The sequence below is a fragment of the Ctenopharyngodon idella genome, chromosome 3, assembly GCF_019924925.1.
Source record: "Ctenopharyngodon idella isolate HZGC_01 chromosome 3, HZGC01, whole genome shotgun sequence".
In the NCBI taxonomy this organism is placed as follows: Eukaryota; Metazoa; Chordata; class Actinopteri; order Cypriniformes; family Xenocyprididae; genus Ctenopharyngodon; species Ctenopharyngodon idella.
The window spans coordinates 16,182,276-16,202,854 of record NC_067222.1 but is presented as its reverse complement, the minus strand read 5'-3'; the positions used below and the strand labels follow the sequence as shown (position 1 = coordinate 16,202,854).

Genomic DNA, 20,579 nt, shown 5'->3' with positions numbered 1-20,579 from the left:
TGCTTCATCTGAAAATAAAACAAATTGGCTTTAATGTAGTACATTAAAAAAAAAATAAAAACAAGCTTTATATGAACTTACCTCATCATAGCTGCCGTTTTTTATTGAACGTTATAACATTGTGAAGCTGAACAGATATTTTTAAACAACCTTGCAAGCTCTTAGTTCTGTATTTGGTGTGATTTAGTCTAGGTCTTAGATTTTTTTTTGCCTACTCTATCCTCTTTTAGTGTGTGGAGCTAATTTGCATTCAAAACTTTTCAACTTGCAAGGAAAAGGTTTAAAATTGCACAGAACGACAGCAGAACAGAGAGCAAATAATCCTCTTTGAAACTGACTTCAGGGAAGGAGGGTCCCCATCAGTTGAAATCGCTTTTGAATTCATGATCGCTGCCCAAGCCATGGGCCAGGATTGGAAGGATTGGGCAGATTGATTAATGCAAAATCAAGCAAACTCTGCATTATTTGCAGCATTAATGTCTTATTGTCACACTTTTTCTGCTGAAAAAGTTTAACCTGAGAGAGGGAAAGTAATATGAGCTAATAACAATCCGTAATTCTGAGTCCAAACAAATGAATCATTATATGTTCAACTGTCCTGCTGCTGTATTTCAGTACATAGTGTTTATAAAGTGAGCAGGAATGGACTGATCATACAGAGCATCGGGATCCTGGATAAAAGTGTTTTAAATGGAAAGAAAAGTTCTGATATGAGGCAGGCCCATCTGAGCAATGGAGAGGGTAATATCTCTCTAAATCATTCATTCACGACCTACACTTTTCTTTTGTCTTTTCAACCTGTTCGCTTCCAAAAGGTGTGAGAGAGATGCAGCTGAGAGAGCAGTCCAGCACCTTTTTTATATTCACATTTATATTTACAAATTAAAGTTAATGTTAATGATTCAATGAAAATACTATATATTATACTGAATATAAATGTAAATTGTGGCAAATATTTGCTAGTCCCAAAAAGCTAACACCTGATTTCTCCAGTATATTAGGTTTTAAAAAGTAAATTATTTTAACGGATTTGCATTTGAATATTTGAAGTGAATGCAATCTGTGGTAATACTATTATAAATTGTAAAGAAAACCATTATTACAACAGTAGTCAGTGATAAAGCCTAATTGTTAAATTGTAAAAACACGAAATAATAATTTAAAACATTTTAAATGTATAGTATCTGTATATACCTTTGCTCTCGGTAAGCTTTTATAGATGTTGTGATGGTCGTGGTTCTGGCTAATGTGGTTTTGCTGATGGCTGGCTTCCTCATGGCTATTGCCAATACATCAAAAGCTTTATCCTACCTCTGGGCCCCCTTATAATTGGGTTAACCTCCAACATGGAAAATAATTTAACCAATTCGAAATGAACTAATTACTAGTGCTGGACAATTATTGCCTAAAATCAAAACCTCGATTAATTGAACATTTCACCTCGATTATGATTAATGAACGATTTTTTATTTTTTTTGCCCTCATAGTTCACTGACAAGTTTTGTACTGAAAATATAATTGACTATTAAAGGTGGGATTTTTTTTTTCTTACAGATTTCTGCTCATTGTAAATCAGATAAAGATAAATTAGCACAGTACCATAATGAGAGCGATTGCGTGTGTGAATTAGTCATACCGTCTCTCTATTAATTGTGAAGCTGTGGGTTGTAAATAGTTCCTTCAAAAGTAGGAAATATATGCTATAATAAAGCTACTAAGGAACTTTAGTGATAAATCACAGGACAGCGCTGACAACTAGTTTCTGCGTTCCTCTCTGTGTGCGCGACCTTCAAGTTTGTGCAGCTAGTGTGTGTGGCACAATGCAGACACATACCCCGGTTTCACAGACATGGCTTGGCTAGTCCCTAGACTAAAATGCATGTTTGAGGTGTTTTAACTGATAGTAACTTGTATTGGACATATGTCAGTGCTATTGTTTTGTCTCAAGATGCACACCAGTAATGTTGTTTTTTTTTTTTTCCCAAGGCATGTTTGTAAAGCTACTTAAATGTCCCTAATTTAACTAAGGCCTAATCCTGGCTTAATCTAAGCCCCTGTCTGGGAAACAAGGCCATAACGACTTTATGCATCTTAAGCCCTATTCGGATGGGTCTAGATTTCTCAAATGTTTGAGTTACAATTCTTATCACTCAATGTCTCTGATTTCATTTACAGATTCGGACAGGACTAACATTTCCGTGTTTATTACAGAGGTGGGAGTGTGTGTTTTCTAGATGTGGGCATTAAAGGGCATATTGCAGGTTAGAGCTTCAGTGATTCAATGTATAGAAAAACAATGCAGAACTAGATTCTCTTTAAAATACATGTATAAATACGCTACTTAGGCTTCTAGAGTCGTTTTTTGTGAGAAAATTTTACTTCCGCATCTGAAAAATGCCAAATCGGAAGTGACGTAACGGGAGGGAGTGCGGCAAAGTCCCTTTAAGACAAGTCATTTCACTCGGCGGCCATCTTTGAAACGCCTCTCGGGCATGGCAAGTGCAACTCCCATCTCTTTGAATGGGGAAACATCAAATTCTCCAAAGCTGTTTGCCAAGCTTTCGATTAAATTTCATATTTTGAAATCACCAATGAAAGCTGACAGCAACTGTCTCATAAATTTTTTTTCCAAATGCTCGAATCATGACAAAAAAAAAACTGTATTTTTTAGGCTGGCTCAAGCTAATGCGCATGCGCAGACCTTAATGCGCATGAGCAGACTAAATGCGCGTCTCTTGTGCCTCGTTTTGGAGGCGCGCGTCTGACTGTTTCTATAGAAACACGGTGCTTCTGACTTTACCAGTCGGCGATTGGCTCTTATTTTGAAGGTGAAACTTATTCCGCCATATTGCGTGTTTACACTCTCTTCCCATTCAAAACGATACGAGTGACACGTCTTGTGTTATTCTATAGTCTTTGAGTGCGGTCATTATAAACAATAGGAAAACAATGGACCGCCAATGACAGTTCGGACGCTGAGGAAATTGTAAATGTTTATTCGTATAACAGACCACAGCCATACAATTAGCCTGCTGTGCGGCCAAAGAGAGCAGGACAGGCCAGGATCAGACCAGAATAACGGCCAAAAGAGACAAATTGAGCTGTGGTGTGAGGAGAACCAGTGGAGAACAGGGCCAGAGACCGTGTGTTAGCTTATAGATATACACGTTAGCTAACGATATGCAACACTTGTGCTCAGATCACAATATTGTAAACCTCTGGACTCGATGTCCTGACAGGCTGGAGTTTGTGCACCTCCACAAACACAATAATTTACCATGACGATGATAAATAGAAAACAAAAACTACCAAAAACACACTGATTCACGACCGCTATTACTGACCAACCTACTCTGCACTGAGTCAACACAGCTCGGCGAACGACTCCCTCTCGTGACGCTGAAAAAAAGCGTTTTTTACAGAGACCGTCACTTTATCTACTAAATTCGTGCCCTTATGTCCTGCAAAACATTTTTAAATCCTGCAGTACCATTTTATATGGTATTTTCGTACAAGGTTATATATTCATCTCGAAATTTTTTTTTAACCTGCAATATGCACTTTATGTCAGTCACCTTTATTTATATAGCACTTTTTACAATACAGATTGTTTCAAAGCAGCTTTACAGTGATAACTGGAAAAGTACGCAACAAAGTTTGTTTGGCTGTACAGCAGCTATGGAAGAAAATAGGATTTAGTTCCATTGTAAAATATCATCAGTTATTATAGTTCATTTCATGTGTGTGTGTATTATATATATATATTCATCTATATAATATTGTTCAATAGTAGGCATTACAGAAAGTCGTGTGCTATGCTTTCATGCATTACGTATGAATATGTCTTAAGTATTAAGATATTAATTACATAATTTTAATTTATTATATATATATATATATATAAAAAAAAAACCTCATATGTTTACTTAAAAAGTTTTCCGTCATGGATTCAACAACAACATTTCTTCAGCCATCGGCACCAGATCCGCCCACTCTTTCAGTGTCGCAGAATTCTGATCACCTGCACCTGTGCACCTTCATATCACACCCTTCTTACAGCCACTTTTCCCTTCACTTCACTCTCTGGGCTCTGTCGCATGACACTCCTACCACCTCTCTGAGTACTTACCGCTGTACCCGATCTTGTATCCAAGTCTGCTGTATTTAGCTTCCCCTTTGTCTTAGTCCTGGTTCTCCTTTTCCTCTTTGTCTTTGTCCTGGATCTCCTGTTCATCTGCCTGCATCGTCATCTCGTCACCTGCACAAGAGACAATGAGTTACCACCAGCTAAGTCAACTGACAAACTATCCATCTGCCATTATCCTTAGCTGTCGCGTTCCTGCTCTGCTCTCATCTTACCTGCAAATAAAACTGTTTATTATAACTCTGTCCTCTTCTGTTTGTGACAATATAGGAGTGGCTGTTTAGAATAAACCCACATAATTGCGCAGTGAAATCTAGTCAAACATCTTACTCTTCCCTAGTGAAAAATAAATATACTAAAATCTATTTGAAATACATTTATTTTCTGCTAAGTATACTACAATTGCATTTACATATTTATGTACTTAATATAAATACCCTGCAATTGTACTTTTAGTAAACTAAATTGGTATACTTAAAGTCTGCTAAACTGGAACAAGTATTTTTGTGTTGAGGTCCAACTGAAGATATACTTAAGTATATTTGATTGTGCTACAGTGGATCTATATTGCAAGTATACTGTAGACACTATATATCTTGCATTCAAATTACACAGTGATCATACCTATCCTTACTAATAATTATATTAAAACACATTTAGGCTTAATTTTAAGAAATATGTATTGTGCATTGTGCAATAAGAGAACTCCAAATAAAGTTTAATTAATATTTGTCAGTAAATATATAAAAATGGAGTGTGAAATGAATGTAGGCCCTATTTTAAAACACATTTTAGTAGGTTTTTTTCACTAGGGCAGGACTCTGCATCAATTGCCTCTGACATGTTTTCTCACTGTCATGCACCTAACTCTGAAACTCTTAAGGGTTAGTTCACCCAAAAATGAAAATAATGTCATTAATTACTCACACCATGCCGTTTACCACCCGCAAGACCTTCGTTAATCTTCGAACGCAAATTGAGATAATTTTGTTGAAATCCGATGGACTCAGTGAGGCCTACATAGGGAAGCAATGACATTTCCTCTCTCAAGATCCAGTAAAGGTACTAAAAGCATATTTAAATCAGTTCATATGATGTACAGTGGTTCAATATTAATATTATAAAGCAACGAGAATATTTTTGGTGCGCCAAAAAAAAAAAAAATAACGAATTATTAGTGATGACCGATTTCAAACACTGCTTCATGAAGCTTCGGAGCGTTATGAATCAGCGTGTCGCACCGCAGTTAGGAGCGCCAAAAGTCACGTGATTTCAGCAGTTTGGCGGTTCGACACGCTGATTCATAACGCTCCGAATCTTCCTGAAGCACTGTTTTGAAATCTTAATTTGTGTTCCGAAGATCAAGAAGGTCTTACGGGTGTTAAAACGGCCGAGGGTGAGTAATAATGACATTATTTTCGTTTTTGGGTGAACTAACCCCTTTAGGAAATCCAGAGTTACCTAAACTCATAATTATGAGTCGTGCTGATGTTCATGTGCATTTTAAATACATTCTTTTTGACATGACTTGAAAACACTGTATGCTGAAGCTAAACCTTGACCCCATTGGCCTGCTCCAACGTCCCTACCATTGGTTGAACCAGAAGTTGACACATATAGACTGCAATGATTGATATGTTTTCAAACACACCATAAAGCCAATGCCATCACACTCACCAACAATCGGTTTAGCTGTACTTTTGTTAAACAACCAAACTCGCTGGAGTGCACACTATTGGGAATCTGTGTTGCAGTTAAGGCAGATTTGTCAGATGGAAAATGGGTCTAGAAACCTATTGTAGCTAAAGACACAAGTCTCACCATGTTTTTCAAATCCGTGAATGATGAAATTATTTTTAGATGATGCTATGTAATTTTTAGATGAGACTTTCTTTTGTGTAAACCAAAGAAAACGTGAGGTATGAAGTGAAATAAAGATTACTTTATTGTAGCCTATTTAAGCACACTATAATGATGCCATTAGCACACTAAGTTAACTTGGAATGCCATTGCAATGTGTTTTAAAATCACTAAAAGTTTGTTATCAGTATAATATTAATGTATGTTCAACACTCTTACAATGTACAAACCGATTCCAAAAAAGTTGGGACTCTGTACAAATTGTGAATAAAAAAGGAATGCAACAATTTACAAAATCTCATAAACTTATATTCTATTCACAATAGAATATAGATAACATATCAAATGTTGAAAGTGAGACATTTTGAAATGTCATGCCAAATATTGGCTCATTTTGGATTTCATGAGAGCTACACATTCCAAAAAAGTTGGGACAGGTAGCAGTAAGAGGCCGGAAAAGTTAAATGTACATATAAGGAACAGCTGGAGGACCAATTTGCAACTTATTAGGTCAATTGGCAACATGATTGGGTATAAAAAGAGCCTCTCAGAGAGTGGCAGTGTCTCTCAGAAGTCAAGATGGGACAGAGGATCACCAATTCCCCCCAATGCTGCGGCGAAAAATAGTGGAGCAATATCAGAAAGGAGTTTCTCAGAGAAAAATTGCAAAGAGTTTGAAGTTATCATCATCTACAGTACATAATATCATCCAAAGATTCAGAGAATCTGGAACAATCTCTGTGCGTAAGGGTCAAGGCCGGAAAACCATACTGGATGCCCGTGATCTTCGGGCCCTTAGACGGCACTGCATCACCATACAGGAATGCTACTGTAATGGAAATCACAACATGGGCTCAGAATACTTCCAGAAAACATTGTCGGTGAACACAATCCACCGTGCCATTCGCCGTTGCCGGCTAAACTCTATAGGTCAAAAAAGACGCCATATCTAACATGATCCAGAAGCGCAGGGCGTTTTCTCTGGGCCAAGGCTCATTTAAATGGACTGTGGCAAAGTGGAAAACTGTTCTGGTGGTCAGACGAATCAAAATTTGAAGTTCTTTTTGGAAAACTGGGACGCCATGGCCAATTACAACATCATGGCTGCGTAGAAGAGGATCCGGGTACTGAAAATGGCCAGCCTGCAGTCCAGATCTTTCACCCATAGAAAACATTTGGCGCATCAGAAGACCGTTGAGCAACTAGAAGCCTGTATTAGACAAGAATGGGACAACATTCCTATTCCTAAACTTGAGCAACTTGTCTCCTCAGTCCCCAACGTTTGCAGACTGTTATAAAAAGAAGAGGGATGCCCACACAGTGGTAAACATGGCCTTGTCCCAACTTTTTTGAGATGTGTTGATGCCATGAAATTTAAAATCAACTTATAAATGATACATTTTTCTCAGTTTTAAACATTTGATATGTCATCTATGTTGTATTCTGAATAAAATATTGAAATTTGAAACTTCCACATCATTGCATTCCTTTTTTTTATTCACAATTTGTACAGTGTCCCAACTTTTTTGGAATCGGGTTTGTAAATCACCCCTTTTGTGGTTGTATTGCTGCAGGCATAAGTGACCCACAGCGTGCAGTACACATTGCAACTCTGTTGCATCATAACAGCATTAACAAAAATTAGCATCACGATCACACTTTACATATAACAATAGTAATGATAAACAAAAACATACAAAAGACATACCTGTAAAATGAAATAAATCACCCTTTTGTGGTTGTATTGCTGCAGGCATAAGTGACCTAAATAAATAACATTAACCGTGCCTTACTAGAGTTAACGAAAGGCCAAATAACTTATAAAATATATGTTAATAATCAAATTAAATGGTCAAAATATTACCCTAACTAAATCATAACATAAATTACTTAAAAACTCAACTTATTTTGCATTATAATCGAATATATTTAACTAAATTGAGACGGAGCATAAGCTTACAGTACACATTGCAACCGCTGTGTTGCGTGATCTCCCGTCTTATCGAACATTTTTGCCTGCAGTTCTCACACAACCACATGAGGGCACCAGTACAACATGAAATTAACCGCTGCTGAATTTATAAGAATTCACAATAAAACTAAATAAAATCCTAACTCTGTTACACGTGCCGTTTTTTCCCCGGAAGCGTCCTGGCCAGGATTTCTACGTTTAAAATATCCTGGTTTTGTTTTCCTGTTGCTTCCTTTAATATCATATGCCGATCGGTCTGTGCAGACCTGCTTCAAGACACAAGCAAGTATGAAAACAGAAAAACAAAATCTGGGTATTTTAGGCAATATTGAATTCTTGGTCAGGATGCGTTTGAGAAAATGTATGTTTACCGTATGTTCTTTTTTTTCTGAAAGGTTTTAAGCCAGTTACAAAATTCTAATAGTTCTTTATTCGAATTCAAAATGTTTGTTTTAGAACAATGTGTATAAGGACAAGATCCTTTTAACCAAACAGTACTGAGTAATACAAGTACTGAAAGGCTCAAGTACATGTCATTTGTGGTATAATATTATATGATATAGGCAAAAGAGGAATCAGTGATTGTTTAATCTGTATTTATGACATCTCACTCCAAGGAGACTAACCTGCAGTCATTTATTCCACTTTAAACCAGTATATATTTAGTAAAACAATTATTTGAATAATTTTTAACATGGCTTCAGCTTTAGACAATTCTGTACATGCTCATCCACACAAATCTATGTAATATTTAAGTTTAATTTTAATTCGGTTCATTATCACATTGTTTTCTGTCTTGCAATTTATTATGTATTTTTTTAATTTTCTGTTAAAACATTTTTTAAACTTTTTCTACCAAATGCAATGTTTCTCTCGGTTTTCTCTCAGCCTACCATGTCATCAGATCAAGAGATGCCGCTAGCGACCTTTGACAGAGTTTTTAACAGCATCTCAAGAGCCAGACAACAGCTCTCAGTTAACACTAATAAAACCTCCTTACTTCAACTAGACGCCTTTTCCCGGCATCAGGTCCAACGACTTCACAGTAAGTCGGGCTGTGCTATGTAACCATTTCCATAATTAACAGTGATTTACCAATGTTTAAGATATTATTTAACTGTGTATTTTTTGTGTATGCCAGGACCACCGTAGGCAAGAAAATTCTGTCTGGCAAACACACCTTTTCCTCCTCTCTGGCCCAGATATTGAGATTTTACCATCTACAACAGGAGCTTGAACGGTTTGCAAACATGGGATTAGGTAAATATATACTTGATATATAAGGATTTCAGATGTAACACAGTGTTATTTGAATTGTAATTCCAAAAAAAATTTCAAAACCATTTTGTAACGGAGGTTGCTCAAAACATTAGCTTATCCTGTTTATTCATAAAAAGAAATTACTGTCAGGACAGATCATAAAAACAAGTATTTAGAACTATTTTATTTTATTTAGCTATTTTATTTTTTTTCTATAATTTAGCTTTTACACTCTAAGTCTTAATGCACAGATCATTTGACACACAGTATCAGATTGTTTTGTTTCATCCATTGCTACGGTTATCATAGTCACTTGGATTCAGCTGCACATTTAAATGAGTTTATTAAAGCAAAAAACTTTTTATTTTGTAGTTAGTAGCATGAAAAACCTTAATACAGCCTTAAAAAAGTGAGCAAAGATTGCTGGCATTATAATCACTGAAGCTGTTTATTACTTTAGGTCAATTTGAGGTATGCAAAGTAGTACACTTTCAAAAAACTCATAATCAATGGAGCTGTCTACACTGCAATGATTTTCTTATTATACTTTCTTATTATATTTTCTTGGTGGGCATAAACGTATTTTAAATACAGGAAAAAAATCCTTTTAAAAACAGGAAATGTTACTTATTGTTAACCAAACTTGGTAGTGATCTGTATATTAAACCTGATCTATTACATACAGTATATGATTAGCTGATGAGCTGTTGTTTATTTTATGTTGCTTATGTGTACTTTCAATTTTGTAGGTAGACCAGTGCATGAAACAACAGGGAGAGGAATCCAACGATCAAAAATTCAATTAAATTGGTTGATTTACTTTTGCTCCAGCACAACCCTCCTTTGGCATAACCAAACTGTATGATGTGATTTACTAATGTTCGTCAATGTACTAGTATTTCTCAGAACTTTACACTTCTATCAGTGCATTGTGTTCTCATACTAATTTGTCCTGTTTAGTAAATCTGGCCCTAAATGTTCAAATGAACGAGCCATTTCTTTAAGACATGTTCAGTTGAATTGGCCTTTAATTTACTTCAATATAAATTATATGTTTCTGCACAGTGCACATTAAGGCCCGGTTACAGGGCTTAGCTTAAGCCAGTACTAGGTCTTAGTAAAAATGATGTGCAAGAAAATGTTACATTTGTGCATATTGTGACAGAACAATGGAGCTGACATATTTTAACATCTGTCAGAGCAAGATATTTTCAGTTGAGACAGTTCAAACATGCATTTTAGTCTGGGACTACCCTTAAGCCTTGTCTGTGAAACCGGGGGTTAATGTTAGGTGACAGTTCAAGTAACTTCTTTACTGTGCAGTGACTCTAACAAATTCTTTGTCATTGTTGTTTTTTTTTTTTTTTTGTCTTCTCTTAGGTAATGACACCATCCGCAGCCATTCCCCAGAACTCACAACAACCATCCAACACTACAGCACTGAGACCACAGAATCCATAAATCTGCGTGTGAGTGAAGTTATTTTTGATGTTGTCAATGGTTGTAAATATGACTGATTTGTGACTCATAGTTGTACTTTATTTCCTTCAGGAGTGGCGAGCTATACGTTCCCAGCAAGATGAAGAATATAATGCTTCTTTGTTGGCAGATATAGAAAAGGTAATTTTTGACTATTTGCAGTTTGCTTGCCAAGGTTCAATTTTGTTTAAAACAAACATGTGTAATACATATATGGTATTGCAGGACAGAAGGAAGGCACTGCTGTGAGGTTCTGGAAGAAAGCGCAAAAAGGTTAGTGCTGCCACTAAATATTTTATTGTTTAATTTTCTTTTTTTTTTTAATATATATATATATATTTTTTAGGCATTGAGGAAAGACGCCAGCGAACGGCAGCCCGTGTTGAACCTCTAGATGGAGAATTTCTGAAAGCCAAATATCCAAATGGAGATGTGAATAAGAGGAAATTTATCATGTCTGATCCAATTCAAGTAAGAAGTTCATTGTGAAGAAGGATTAAGATTTTTGATGATTTTGATTTGGCCATATGCATTACCTTTTATTGATAAATTATCATCATTTTTGGCCTGATTGTCTCTGTTAAGTTTTATCTTAAGGCTCGTTAAGAATCCCTGCATCCCAGTTTGCCTACTTATACCATGCCCTAAAAGTATGTACTCTTTATGTGAAGAAAAAGTACATACTTTTGAGTGTGTGAGAGAAGAGTAGGCAAGCTTTGGGACATACTATCCAGTCATAAAACTGTGTCTTTAACGGACACCATAAACTGGCCTGTCAGTCATCTTTTCACAGTTAATATCCTCCACATTTAATTTAATTTAATTTGCTACTAGCTGGAGAGAAAATAAGTAGTATGTTGTTCTGCAATTTATGGGTCTTACATGCGAAGACTCTTCTAGAATTCATGCATAATGATGCATTTAAAACTTGATGAAGTAATGGATTTTTTTAAAAGTTCACATTGTTAGTTAAAATGAAATATAACATGGATAACATTAAATAAACATTTTTATCAGTTGAAATTGTTATTATTAGTGACTCATCCACTCATCCAGTGTCCATCCACCTATTTTTATGTGCATTTTGCATGAAAACATGCACATAAACTAAGATGGAAACACATTTACCAAGTAAAATCCAGTACATGACAGATTATAACTCATCATGCCCAAATGTATAGAGTCAGTAACAGTTGTGTTCAGTCTGTGATTACAGTCTACATTAATGTCTGTGTGTAAGTGTTTGGAATCTTTTCCAGTGTAAGTATATAGTCTTCAAATGTGTTGAGTTCCTTCTTAGAATGATTCAGCTAGTCATAAAGTGTTCTTCAAGCTTAACTCAGAATAGAGCATACTCAGCATAGAGTAAAAGGTTGATTCTTTTAAGAATCAGATTGTCTAAATGAGAATTGATTAAATTTGAGAAATCAACAATTTTATTGATTCAATTCATTAATTTTAATTTTGAAGACCAACCTACAGAGCCAATTGTCATTGATATTGATGAAGAGACACCACTTAGTTCACCATCTCCCCAGCCATCAGACATTGCAGATCTATCCCTAATAGATCAAGGGAGGTCCGTGGCCCTAGATGAGTATGTTCCTATATATGCTGATTTACTAACAGTTAAAAAATATTTTTTATGCATTCGCAAATTAACATACACACACACAAAGCCACCAACTCTTCATTTAAAAATAATGGGATGAGGTTGCTTTGTGAATGGAAGTCCCTGCATGTGTGAGCGGGGCTTTATGCAACTAGCAATATTCTAAAATATACCATAATGTTCAGCATTTGACTAAAAACAAACCAATCTTTGTCTCTTGCAGGGTTGACCTACAGACCATTCTAAAAAAACTGCAAAGCAAAATTGATGGAAACATCTGCCCAACAGCAAACCAAATAAATGTGTTCAGAGAAAAACATACTACAGTGCAGCCTGCAAGCTGTCAAGCGGCGACGATTCAACCCACAAGCAAAATTAGATGTAGTGTTTGTTGATGCTGAGGAAAATGGGGAAGGAGCAATAGATGAAGGCGGCCCTACTAGAGAATACTTGCGGTTGTTGATGCGGGCCATCCATCAATCAAATGTCTTTCAGGGCCATGAGAAAGACCGGAGTTTGGCTCTAGACACACGAGGTCAGTACTCCTGTTAAAACAGAAAGCTTTTGTGTCAGGTTATGTTGTAATGCTATTCAGCCATTCGGTATCCATGAAAAAAATTGTTATTTTTTTTCTCCCACCACTACGGGTCAGATGATGCTTTTTGGATTCCACCTTCCACCTTTTGAGGTTTTGAGTCACTCTTGAGAGGATAATGGAGTTTGCCACTGGAGCCTCCACAGTGCCACCTCTGGGTTTCCCCCACCGCCCAGAAATAGAGTTCTTCCATCAAGACGGGAAAATCTTTCCAGAGGCCAATACTTGCCTCATTATACTACGACTGCCGATAAACACAGAATATGAAATGTTCAAGACCTACATGACGGAGGGAATCATGCAGAGCCCATATTTTGGTGTTGCATGAAATGATTATATCGAGAGCTGCATCCATAATGGATGGGGTTTTGTTGCATTGTGGTGAGTTTGTATCTTGTTGTCATTGTTGTTAAAAGGAGAGTTAGCCCAAATATGAAAATTGTCACTGTTCACTCACCCTCAGATAGTACCAATGTATTAGTTTCTTTGTTTTTTGAATGAAAAAAAGAATGTTAATTCTTCCTCTTTTAAAGGAATAGTTCAGCAAAGAAAATTAAATGTTGTCAATGATTTATGACTTACAGAAGTCTCATGCTTTAAGCTTTAATATTACCTTTTTACACAAAGTAATTTTATGTACAGTTACAACTGAGTACAGCTTTTATTAATTTCAAGTTCCATTTAAGAAGCACCCTGAAGTTAAATATGTTTGAGATGTGCATCCATTCCAAATAAAATGCATTGTTCTGCATTATGCATGTTCGTGTTTATTGTGGAAAAAAAACAGTTACATTGCTCATTTTTAACTGTTTGTTCAGGTTCTCTCACTTGTACACCAGCTTTTCATAGAAAATCATTTTTTCAATGTCAGCATCTAAGCATCTATTAATTCTTCAACAGAGCATTCTTGTAGTTAAAACTTTTACATATTAAAATATTACAAAAAAAAATGACATTCTTTATAACACACTCTAACCTGCAACACTAGTTTGCCAAAACATTAGCAATTTCTGCTCAACATACCTGAAACTTAATCTTCAAATCTGTAATATGGTCACTAGCATGGGAAACTGTTTCCATTTGCTGAGAAGTAAGGTTAATTTGAGGCTGTTCAACAGTTACAGCTGGGATTTCTTCATTTTCAGCTGTGGGCAAAGACTCAAACACATTGTTGATGGCTGTGCTGTCAGTTCCTATCCTTGACAGCATTCCTTCTGTCCATATCTGTGTTGGTGTTTCATTGTTTTCTGTCTGCAAAGCATGGTGATTCCATGCCTCTTTGAAGTGCTGTAGTCTAGCTTGGATCTGTGGAAGAAAAACTATGGCTGAGTGAAACTTTGTGAAGGTCATTGCTGGGATCAAGCAGTTCAGAATCTTCAAGACTGTAGAATGATTGTAGCACATGTAAAAATACATCCCTCCACAAACGTTCTATCCTTTGGTTGTGGACTGATTCCCCAGTAATGTGACTCCGGCGCTGAAGTCCTTGTACAAGGTTCATAAACAAGGCCACTTGTAAGTTCTCACCACCGTGATCTGACCTTACCCTAGAGGCATGTTGGCATGTTGCTTGAATAAACTGAGACAGCACAGTACTGGCACAGTTGTCGGTATGTGATTAGTCGTGAATGTCCATCGATTGCACCATGAATCACAAAGCCCCATCTAAAAGTAAAAATAAAAATACAAATGTAAGTTAAATATTATAGGTAGTACAGTGTGAAGAACAAAGAGGTCCTACAGGTCCCACTTTTTCACAGTTCCCAGGTTTCTATTATGCAGGACGTCACAAAAGACACTTTAAATTTAATTGTGAACAAATCAACCTTTACAACAGGGCTCACAAATAATCAAGAACTGTTTGGACAAATTTTTTATTTTAACATGAATAAATGATGAAAAAAGCATAATCAAGAAATGAGGAAGTGTCGGGCAACATAAGGACAACTGGAATATTAGGGTATTATGATTTACAATGGCTGCTCAGGTTGTGGTAATTGCATGTGTCTAAACATATTTGGCTGTAGATTCTATAAATCAGAATTGGATAATGCAAGTCTACACTAGGCTATAATTTAGCATCGCAGAAACGCACTGTCACACCATTTTCATGCTGCATTAGCAGAACAAAAACTACAATTAAACTAACCTTATGAGGCACATGTTACCATCAATGTGCCAGAGACTGTTGGGACAGGGCACATGATAAACTCTTCTAGCCACTGTGCTGCTTCATCTCCTTGCAGCAGCCGCTGGATTGATACGTACCAACATCTCACGAACCCTATGCCGGGAAACCCTCAATCCTTCTGCAACCAGTAAGGCTGGCATCATCTAAAATGGTTGCATTGAATTGAAAAAAATTAAATAATAATAATTAGTTTATGAACTGATAGGACAGACCTTAAAATGAAATCAAACAAGGCTTACCTCACTTCCAGTATTTGGATACTGGCATTGGAGTCGTCTCACTACATTTTCAAGTTCTTCATCATCCACTCCTGACATTCTGCTCCTGATTGATACACCAAGCAGCTTGGACCTCTTGTACAGAAATGAGGATGAGCACCCTAACATTCTTGCCATTCGCTTGACTGTGTGACCTTGCTTCATTAAAAATTCAATTTGGTCATGTGTTATTTGAATGGCTGGTCTACCTCGGCTACCTGCAATTGAAAGTAACATATATTTGTTTTACTGACATGCAGCTCCTAATGGCAAGCAATATAATATTAGAAAAATGGTGACAAATAAGAATGGAAAGAAAGGAAGGAATGGAACAAGGTAATAGTCTAAAAATAGGGTGATGGCAGATTTAAATTACTTTTTCAATATTGTTTTCTTTAGTACAAATGTTGAAGAAATACAATTTCTTTATTATGAGTCATGGAACTTGACCAGGCAAAGTTGAAAAATGAAAATTAAACTTTGACCTGTTGGAGTGTCTGTTTCTGTTATTTTTAAACGTAAATAAGGTACACTGATGTGTGATAATCTGAATGTCACATACAAATACATTTTTATGGACTGACTGGCCTGTGTGTGGAACCTTATCAGTAGCGTTTTTCAGTAGCCATTCAAATAATTGTTTCTTTAATCCTTATTTTCTTCTAAAATGTTAATAAAATTATGTAGGCATACAGTTTGTTGTACAGTCCTACTTTTAACTATATGTATTATGTACAATAGGTATATAGATTTGAATTTGTATTATAACTGTATTAATTTTGTAAGTGAATAGTTACATAGCATGTACACTGGTTAGACTACTTTTAATGCAGACCGAGGGGAAAGTTACAGTTTTATTACCATGGCTATCGTCATGACCAAAGTAGAGAGCAGACAATAAACAAACACATAAACAAGACAAAAACGAGCTTTCCAAGATGCCTCGCTTGTGTATGTGGTTACTGCATATAAAGAACATAGTTTTAAAAAACAGAAACTCACCTGCGCTACTTTGAGATACGGAAAAAGCTGTAGTTCCCTCACTCTGCAAATGCGTTGACAGCATTGTTCGAATTTCATCCAGATTTCTGTTCAATTCTTCATACATCTCAGGAGGTAGCAAATATGAAATTCTCTGTGCATTTCTTAAGCAATCATCTATCGCACGAAGTTCACGCTCACCACAATTTCCTTTCAATTTGTTGACACATTCTTGCTATTTTGTCGAGAACATCTGCCGCCATGGTTTAATAATCCCTGAAGTACTTCATATCTTTTCTCTCTGAAAACAAAAGCAGACTAAAGTTGTTAGCGGTTAGCTAGGGAGTCGGGGAGGAACTCTGGGTGGTGCTGAGGAAATGTAGTTTCACGTCACGCAACAGCGGATTCGACTAGGAGCAAGTACAATTCAGATATTTTAAAATATAATTGTGATTAGTCGAAACCGAATTAGAGAGATCTCTAATTACCTTTGCGGATAAATAACGAGTCTTTTAAAGATATTTATGACATCATTACAGATATCTTATATATATTTTGACTAGTCAAAACTCCATTTTACAGATATCTCAAATCGGATTTCTTACTAGTGCAATTATAATTGCAGATATCTCTAATTGTCATTCTGACTAGTCGAATTATAATTATCACTCGTCAAAATACAATTGTTACTATCTTTAAATATATTTATAGATAGTCAGAACAAAGGTTTAAATGCTAAAACGGCTTGCCATATTTAAATGCTAAAACAGCTTGCCATACCTTACATCAATCTATCCCTTTGAACCGTGTTCACAATCTGATGACATAATACCACTGCAGAGACACGCCTGTGCTCCTCGAGTCATCTTACATCGGTCTATCCCTTTAAACTGTTTTCAATCTGATGGCATGATACCACTGCAGAGACACGCCCGTGCTCCTCGAATCATGCGCTCAATATGACTGGTCGACTGTTATGCTCAAATGTGATTTGATTAAAGAGTTCGACAGGACAGTCTCAAAATACACGCACACCAACCCGAGCCATTACACATGAGGATTTGCAAATGCAGATAATCAATGACAATCAATTCGCAGAAACACTGGATGTAAAAACATTCAGAAATGTGCAAGCATACTGTGTTTGTGTATTTGTAAATTGTGGTTTGCAAGTGAATAATAGTTTTTAATGCAAGTTTGTATATATATTAATGCAAGTTTGAATATATATTAAATCATAAATTTAAATAAGCCTACGATTTACGATAATTCTGAGAGCAAGTGAAGGCAGCAATAGTGCAGATAGTCGGTGAAGATAAGCACATAGTATAGTGACTTCACTATACGACTAACCTTTACGTTTGTTGCTCAGCTAAACAAAATGTTAAACCAATTAAAAATAAAAAGGAAACAAAAAAACATTTAAAGTTATACACTTAAATATAGTTTATTGATTTGGCTATTTCTCCACAGAAATGCAAGTTCTGTTTCTGCGTGATTTGAACACAATTTCTTTTCAGTAACGTTACACCCAACAGAATACGCACCTCAAATGAACAGTGTGCTTTAGTAGGCTATATTAGATATGTGAAGATTTCAGTTCTTACCTACTCTCTGGACAAGCATGTTCTTCTTCCATCTCTCCTGCAGTTTTACTGCCACTCCAGTTTGCGGATACATGGTCAGTCAACTCATCTGCCGATCTGCGAAGTGCCAACTGAGTTAATATCTGCAGGGTTGATTACAAGTGACTCTCCTTCATACGCAAACCCGAAAATTGCTCATGCATCAATATGTGAGCTCATGTTTAGGGTGGCAGCTGTCACTGACTTCCATCAGTCCCACTGGATGCTTTTGCTATGAATGCCAAATGTCTGTCATGTCTTTTCAGTAAGCCTGTCAGTATGCACCAAGAGTAACCAAGAAGATAAATAACATATTCAAATAATTAAAAATGAAAATAATTACAATTAGTAAAAGTGTAATACATAACAGTTGAAATTAAAGCGATAAGACAAACCTGAGTGTTGATTTCTGTATCTTATGTCCACCTCCAGAGGTCCAAATTGCAAATGAAAGCTCTCTGCTGGTATTTATATATCCAGGACACCTTTGTATCACATGACACAAGATTTCTTTGAAATCACATGGCAAAACAGAAAGTGATTTTATTTGTAGTTAACTATTTATGATATATATGATAGAAATAAATGTGCAAACACACATACAGAAATCAACCTTTATGTATTTATTTGACTGACTTTCAGTCATATCTCCTTCACTTCTAAATGTACTGAAGACATTGAGTAATCATTCACAGTAGTAGTTCAGCTTCTCCATTTTTAAAGAAATGAGATAAGTGTGGGTTGTTCATGTCAAATCTGTCAAAATCTGTTTTTCTGAAAATAGACTGATTAGTGTGGAGCATTCATCTGTTACTGAACCAATGTGGCTCGGGTAAATTAATCACTGTGGTACGTCTGGTCAGGACGCAATGAAGATGCCCACAGGTTTCTTTGAGGATTTATTATCTAGGTCCCATACACCTATAAACAAATAGAAACAAATATGGATATCAGCAGTTAACATTGATAATAGCAAAACAATACAATAATCAATAACAAGATTAAACAATATTATAGTTAGGAAACTTTACAACAATTCTAGAAGTTACATCCTTCACTTTTGTTTATTTATCTTATCATTATTCAACCCTCTACCGCATGGTGTTGCCATAAGGCAACATACTCTTGTTAAATAATTTCTTATTTCTTGTGCTTCACTTTTTGACTTTCTCTGTGTCTTGGGATTTTTCCATTATGCACATCATGTACCTACCTAGACAAAACAAGAAGTAGTAGTCCTTGGACACACTGACACTCTCACACGTAACCAGAAGTTGAAGACACACACACATTTACGCACCCAGAGTGGAATTATGAGTATATGAAAGAGTTGTACAGTAAATGGAAAGAAATGAAAACATATTGGGATAAAGGTCCACAAGGGCATTGAACCTGTGATTGAAAATTAGTTGAAACAGGGCATTATTATTAAGACACATTCGCCATATAACACACCTATTAATCCTATTCTCAAAGCAGATGGACAAAGTTGGCGACTGACACAAGATTTGAGGAAGATAAATGACCGGATCATACTGCTTTCACCAGTGGTACTGGATGTGGTAACTATAATAAATTCAATACCACCTACACATAAATTCTATACTGTCCTTGATATTGTCATGGAGTCTCCACTCCACGCTCCGCCCACTCGTTCCCAATCACCCGAATACTGATCAGCAGCACCTGCACCTCATCACACCAACACTATATGAACACTCATTCCCGCACTTCAGTGTCTGGTCTTGTTTGTACTTACGGACTCGTTACCTCCTCCGATGTCTCCGTGTCTCCACTCCTTCGTCAAGTCTTGTCTTCCCTCATCGAACTATCTGCAAAAGAGAAAGGACTCTATTACTGTTCAGTTAAGTGACTATAATCAACATGCTCATATCTACAAACTACTTACCAGTGTTATTCCTGTGTTTGTGCCTCTGTCTCGAAATAAACAACCTGTTTTACATTTACCCTTTTGTGCCTGTCTGTGTCTGACAGAAGACCAGACCCAATGCAGAGCACCATGAACACAGGCGAGGATTGTACCCCGGATCCGTTTGCCTCTCTGGTGAACGCGGTACGATCCTCCCTCTCTGTACCATCCATGAGCACGTTACCTGCAGTCACTCCCGACCTCGTGCACGCCATTTGCCAAGCACTCCTTCACCCAGCACCCGCTGCAAGAACTTCTTCAGCTGCCTCTGCCACTCCCATGGCCCGACCAGTGAAATTCACAGGCACGGCGGAGGACTGCAGCAGGTTTCTACTCCAATGCTCGCTATATCTAGAAGCACAGTCTCATCTCTTCGCTACGGAACGTGCCAGGGTGGCGTTGATCATCTCTCTGCTGTCAGGACGAGCTTTACAATGGGTGCAACCCCTCTGGGAATCTAACGCTCCGGTAACAGCCACTATTAACAACTTCTTCAGCCATTTCAGAGAGGGTTTTCAGACAAAGCACAGCTGACCTGTCCGTACACGACCAACTGTTCAAAATACGACAAGGTGAAGAGACCGTGAGTATGTATGCACTCCGTTTCCGCACTTTGGCGGCTGCCAGTGGATGGAATGAGACGGCTCCGTTTGGCTGCCTGCATTCAGAGGAG

At 36.8% G+C, this 20,579-nt stretch overlaps 1 protein-coding gene and 2 long non-coding RNA genes across 8 annotated transcripts in view; 1 reads left to right on the top strand and 2 right to left on the bottom strand.

Annotated features, from left to right (window-relative positions):
* The window catches only part of LOC127508098 (uncharacterized), a 320,544-nt gene that overhangs the window by 260,367 nt on the left and 39,598 nt on the right, over window positions 1-20,579 (bottom strand). The gene's annotated exons all lie outside the window — the stretch shown is intronic.
* The window catches only part of LOC127508258 (uncharacterized), a 36,664-nt gene that overhangs the window by 14,289 nt on the left and 1,796 nt on the right, over window positions 1-20,579 (top strand). The window lies entirely within an intron of this gene.
* On the bottom strand, window positions 13,681-18,435 carry LOC127508230 (uncharacterized). Its single transcript, XR_007928727.1, has 4 exons — window positions 18,372-18,435; window positions 15,353-18,247; window positions 15,072-15,256; window positions 13,681-14,587 (listed from the first exon to the last, which is right to left on the bottom strand). It is a non-coding gene; the product is annotated as an uncharacterized LOC127508230 (long non-coding RNA).